The sequence below is a fragment of the Apium graveolens genome, chromosome 6 (genome assembly GCF_009905375.1).
Source record: "Apium graveolens cultivar Ventura chromosome 6, ASM990537v1, whole genome shotgun sequence".
NCBI lineage: Eukaryota > Viridiplantae > Streptophyta > Magnoliopsida > Apiales > Apiaceae > Apium > Apium graveolens.
The window spans coordinates 215,355,525-215,362,046 of NC_133652.1; the positions used below are offsets into that span (position 1 = coordinate 215,355,525).

At 39.8% G+C, this 6,522-nt stretch overlaps 1 non-coding gene across 1 annotated transcript; it reads left to right on the top strand.

Moving 5' to 3' along the window:
- Window positions 1-860: 860 nt before the first annotated feature.
- LOC141670040 (small nucleolar RNA R71) lies at window positions 861-967 on the top strand. The gene has a single exon (XR_012554291.1). It is a non-coding gene; the product is annotated as a small nucleolar RNA R71 (small nucleolar RNA).
- Window positions 968-6,522: the final 5,555 nt, after the last annotated feature.

A 6,522-nucleotide genomic window follows, 5' to 3' on the forward strand; every position in this document is an offset into this window, starting at 1 on the left:
AAACTTGAGATTTTTTAGGCTCTTCTTCTTGCTGAATTTGGGGGCTTGCGACCTTTCCAGACCTAAAGGCGATGGCATTCACCTGTTCTTCAACTTCCCTCTTGCCTGGATTTGTTTCTGTATCACTAGGAAGCATTCCTGGTGGTCGATTCAATAAGGCATTAGTAATTTTCCCTATTTAGTTCTCCAGAGTCTTGATAGAAATAGCCTGGCTTTGGCATATAAGAGCCTAGTTTTTGCACATAAGCCTCAACTCCTCCAATTCGGATTTTTCATTCGAAGATAGACCTGCATCATGATTTTGTTGTTGAATTTGGAGTTGTTGTTTTGGTGCAAATTGTTGCTAAAAACCAGGAGGGTTGAATAACTTATTTCCATACTGCTAGAACGGTTGTTGCATCGCATTCTGATTGTTGCTCCCGCTGAAGTTAGGATGATTCCAGTTTTCAGGATAATAAGTGGCAGGAACTGGCTGCTGCGATCTCTGAAAGTTGCTCACAAACTGAGCTGAGTCACTAGATATAGCGCATTGTTCCATCGCATGCGGACCTGCACACAGCTCACAAACACTAATTATCTGCTTAACACCATAGTTAGCCAGAGAATCGATCTTCATAGACAATGCCTTTAGTTGAGCAGTGATAGCCGTAGTTGTATCCACCTCAAGAACTCCTGCTACCTTGCTATGTGGCAATCTCTAGGCTGGATACTGATATTCATTAGCAGCCATTAGTTCAATCAGAGCATAAGCTTTTACATAGCTCTTTGCCCATGATGCTCCACCTGCTGCTACATCGAGCATGGGTCTGGACTGTGCTCCCAAACCATTGTAAAAACAATTGATGATCATCCAATCAGGCATTCCATGATGAGGACACTTCCTAAGCATCTCCTTGTAGCGCTCCCAAGCTTCATATAAAGATTCTCCCGATTGCTGCGCAAATTGAGTAAGAGCATTCCTGATTGCAGCTGTCTTCGCCATAAGGAAGAATTTAGTAAGAAACTTCTGACCAAGATCTTCCCAAGTAGTAATCGAACCAGCTGGTAAAGAGTGTAACCAGCTCTTAGCCTTGTCCCTTAGAGAGAATGGGAGCAGTCTCAGCTTCACAGCATCTTCAGAAACACCGTTGAACTTGAAGGTGTCGTAGATCTCAATGAAATCCCTAGTGTGCATATTGGGATCTTCAGATGGAGAACCCCCAAACTGGATTGAATTCTGCACCCATTGAATTATGCCAGGCTTGATCTCAAAGGTATTAGCTGTGATAGCTGGCCGGACAATGCAAGATTGAATGTCATTGATCTTGGGTTGAGAAAAATCCATCAAGACTCTCGTTCGTGCTGCTGGATCTCCCATTATAATGAGTACCTGAAACACAAACAAATAAACCGTGAAAGTAAAAGAATCCGAGTTAGTGAACTTTAACGACCACTGATGACAAGCACATAAACTAAAAATTAACACCGAGTCCCCGGCATCGGCGCCAAAAACTTGTTAGGGCGAAAATACGCGCTAACATTCACGCAAGTATACGCGTTCGCAAGTAGTATAAGATATAAATCAGATTCGTTCCCACAGAGACTGGTTTAGGTTAAGTTCAATTTATGCACCTATGCAACAATGTATGACTATCGCTCAATGCTAAGATAAATAATAAATTGGTTTCTTATAAAACTAAGAGATTATACTAAATAACATTAACTAAGAGAATTGAGGTTTAATTACTATATATGACAAACATGGGATTCTAACTTCATTAAATACTTCATTCAATAGCCTTATTGTTCTTAACCTTAGCATGTGATGGTGATGACACTAATCAGATAACACGAAACTGATAAACGCCAACTTTTGTTGCATGAGTACCATTCTACCAGACATCCACAAAAGAGATAGAAGCTGAATAGGCACCAATTATATTGAGACCCTATATGTCTATAGAATTTGACAACATAACGGTTTAAGCATAAGTTATCTATCTTGATTATATAGGGCAAGTAAAACGGTTAGAGTTACCTACTAATCATGCATACACATACATGAACCTATGCTAGCATGGCAAGTTCTAAACCTCTATATTCACTGTCGCTTCAATAGAGATTAACACGCTATCTTATATGTTAGCTACACACATAAGACGAATAAGCACAACCAATACTAGGATATCAATCAATCACCACATACCAAGATATCAAAATAATTTAATTATTGAAATCCATAAATAAATCTGCTAGAATCCCATGACAACGATTAACCCATAATAGAACTCATCGTCACCATGGGTTCCAATGAAAGCATGGTATAAAACAAGGTCTTAACAAACTGAATAATAATCAAAGTACGAATAAACGAGATCTAGGTTCAACAAGAACGAAAACGAGCATCCAAAGTTACAACTAATTCAAAGAATCACAAGTTGAAAACAAGATCTTCTTTTTCGAAGTTGTTCTGTGCTTCTAGGTCTTCTCCTTGGTATCCCAATCTTCCCGAATGATGAAAACCCTTTTTTAAGTATATATACGCCCCTAGTGGACCTGGACCCTTAAAATTGTCAAATTCCACTTAAAAAAGGCTTTTTCAGCGAAATTAGTGACAAGCCGCGCCTTGGGCGGCCGCTCAGCTCTCCGAGCGGGTGCTCAGCTCTCCTAGGCGGGTGCTCAGCTCTCCTAGGCGGGCGCTCAGCTCCTGTTTGGAAAAAGTTCTGATGAATCTTGTTTTGGCCATAACTTGAGTTCTACTCGTCAGAATTAGGCGATTCAACTACCCACGCGAAGCTATTGAGATTATATACAACTTGACAATGGCATAGACTTCCACTTCTGATCACCTTTTATCATATTTCCTTTATAAGCTCATTTCTTCATATAACTGATACCTGAAATGCAATAACACAAAAACACATCAAAATACCAACAACTTGAGTCCAAAATACCAATTTAAGCTTGTAATAAAGCATTCCAAGTGGATATAAAATCCACTTATCAAGGATGTCCAGCCACCACACAAATCTCTTTACCATTCCTGAAAATTTTGGCAATTCTCCTTTTTAAAGCTGAATCAGCTGGATCCTTGTAGAAGGCAATGGATCTTGACAACAGTTTCTTCTCATCAGGCTTTGGTGTCTCATACACTGTATCCAAAGGGTTCTTTAGAGATTATTTTAGATAGTTCACCCTTGGCTTCAAAAGTACTTCAGCCTTTGGATATTTGATGCAGGATGGCTGTCCTCTTTCTAGATAGTTCATGCTCATTTCATTGACAGAGATTTTCCTGACTTGAGAGTGATGAATGGCTGACTTTTCTGGCTTCTTTGCTAGCCCAAACTTCTTCTGAATGTCCACATCAATCTTCTCCCAGTTGATTGGCTTCAACTGCTCCTTTTCAGTTGATCTTAAATTGGCTGTTGCTTCATTTATCAGATCAATGTTATCTTTGGCAGGTGGATTGGTAAAAGTAATTGAGGGCATAATTACTTTGCTAAATTCAATGTTGAGCACTTTTGGCTCCCCCTCACTCCTAGAATTCTCTTTCTCCCCCTTTTTGTTATCAGTAAGTTGAGTAGAGGAGGTTTGTGCATCCACCAGTTTCTGAAGCAAGTCTGTCTGTCGAGCTTGGTGTAGATGAATTGCTGTAAAAGATGCTTCCATTGCTGTCATTCTTATATCTAAGGCATCTATCTTTGTGGCAAGATCAGAATTTTTCCTGAGTTGTCTCTTGATGTCAAGCATTGTAGCTTCTGAGTGTTTAGAGTCCATGTTGTCAGAAATGGCCTTTTTCATCTCATCAATATCACCTTTGATAGTGTTGACATCTCGAGCATGTTGAAAACCTTGAATTTGTTGTAGTTGCAGAGAAGCAAGATCTGCTTGAAGGAGCTTTTTGGTGTTGGCATTTGTGGTGGTTTGAAGAGCAGAATTTGTCTGATTTATGAGTTGAATCAGGGTTGTCTTGAAGTAGTGTTCATCACAGTGCTTTGAGAGTGCCCAAGATGCCATGCCTAATCTTGAACTAGAACCTACTTCTCCTCATATGTCAAATGGCTCTACTTCACTATCTCCACCTTCACCTCCAAAGAAATCGTCTGAACCACCAATCTTATAATCAACATCACCAGCTGTAGAGGGCAAAGCTGTGATTGCATCCTTAGCCCTTAGCATTGACTGAGTGGTGTGCACCAAGTTAAGCATCCTTTCTGCATTGTCATTGCCCTGTTCAGCTAAAAGTTGATATGTTAGAACAAGGTGAGTAAATTTCTCAGCATCAAGGGAGGTGGAATATATAACATCTGAGGTTACTGAGATAGTCCCTCACTGTCTGCATTCTGGACATTCATTAACTCACTTACAATAACATCCATCCTTATATCTTCAGTACCTGCTTTTCTCTCATTTTCTCTCTTTTGTTGCATCAAGGTCTCACCTTGGCTCCCCACCCTCACACCCTCACCTTCACCATCTAAGGTGGGACTCTACACACTCTCTTTTGCCAATCCTGAAGAACTGGATTGCATATTTTCACTCTTTTCCTCTCCTTTTTCATGGGAGCAGCCCAGACTCTCACTCAGTTTACTCCCTTCCCTCAATCCTAGGAGTGATTGTACTACCACTAAGTCTTCTGCACCTGAGATAATTGATGAAATTGGAAGCTATGCAGAGACACTCGATATATAAGGGATATCTGTCGGGTTAGCAGTTTGACTATCCGACGGATAACTGCTGTTAAGCTTATCCATCGGGATACAATCACTAATCGACGGATGAGCAATATCCATCGAGAGAGTAGAAATAAATGAGGTTGGAGTGGAAACTATTGTGGACTCTGTGCAGATTGATGAAAATTTTGGCACAGATGTCTCAACAGTTCTTGAAAGAATTGGCAAGTGAGACAACAAATCATCAAAAAGATGATGCTCACTTGCACTAGATTTTGGCTACCCCAACAGAGTTAAAAAAGGGGAATCAGGAATTGATGTGTTGATCATATCCACATCCAGAGAGTTTGTGGGAGAATTTGGTATTTGGGGTGCTTCTATAACTAAAGATTTTGGCCGTGACTCCACATTTATTGGAGCCACATCAAGCTGACTTTGAGAAGGTGCAGTGACTGTGTCTTTAGCACCAGTTTGCACAGTGTGTAAATCCTGTGCATCCCCAAGGGTTTTTGGTTTCTTCTTTCTGGTATAGGTTTGGGGTGAGTTTGTGTCCCTTACCCTTTTGGCCTGTGCTCTTGGCTGAGAGCTTTGTTCAATAGTCACATCCTTTTGGGAGGATGCAACTAGTAATGAGCTAATTTCCTTATTAAGCACTGTAGTCTGTTGGGAAACTGCAGTATGGCTGGGCTGGGAAACACTCACCTCTCCAACCTTATCCTTAGGGTTTCTTTTATGTTCACCCTGTCCCTCACCTACCTTACTCACCTTCACACTCCCCTCTTTAGATTTGGTGGATTTTGCAACTGGTATCTTTTGAGATATACCAGAGGAGGCTTTCTTTGACTTGGATTTAGAAATCTCGGATTTGGTAGCTTGGGTAGGCAACTGTTGGGTCATTGACAAAGTTGCCATGGCTACATTAGAATGCAAAGAAATTTGTGAGGTTGGAATAGTAGAGACAGATGAACTTACCTCACTTACCTGGGGTGCTTCCATTACAGGGAAATAGAAGAGTGGCACCTCTCTGTGATGGTTTGCCCTATTCAAATCTGCAATAATTCTTCTCTCTTGAACCTAACAATCTAGTTTGTTGGTTGGGTTCTCAAGCATAATTCCCTCAGAGAGGTGGTTAGCTAACATCATCAAAAATCTAGCATATTAAACATTTTTACCCCTCTTATTTAACTCACCTAACTTAAATCCCAACTCAAATAAAATAAGATCACTGAAGTTAAAGAACTTATCAGTTACAAGCATGTAAAGCATGTTAAACATAGAGATATTGACAAAATAAAAATTTTGATTTTATCAGAGAATACCTTAGTAACCACATCACATAGATAACTTCATTCCTTCTTAAGACCCAATCTCCTAATTTCACTTAACTTAGAAGTAGAGAGTGCATAGTTCATGGAATTAAGCATATTAACTATATCAGTGTCTGTGTGTGGTGAAGTCACAGTATTATTAGGAATTTTGAAACATGCTTTAAAAACATCATTATTAATACAGAATTCCTTACCTTTAATAGTGAGTGTGATAGTCTTATCAGTTTAGTTGTACATAACAGTTGACCACATTTCCTCAACAACCTCACAGAAGATGGTGGGTGATTCCATCATGGCATAGTTGAGTTTGCAGTTCTTCACAAAATCCATCATTTTGTGGTAGTCACTAGACTGTTGAATCCCCTTATTTACGAGTGCCGTAAAGTTGTTCTTTTCATAGATGAATCCAGTTTGTGACATAATCTTGACGACTGGTGCCATTGTTAGAGAGTGGAAATTGCAGAGATAGAGATGATAATTGCTTTTGAGAAAGAGAGAATTTGGAACAGATGATTTGAGAATGATAAAAGAAAAGTAATGGA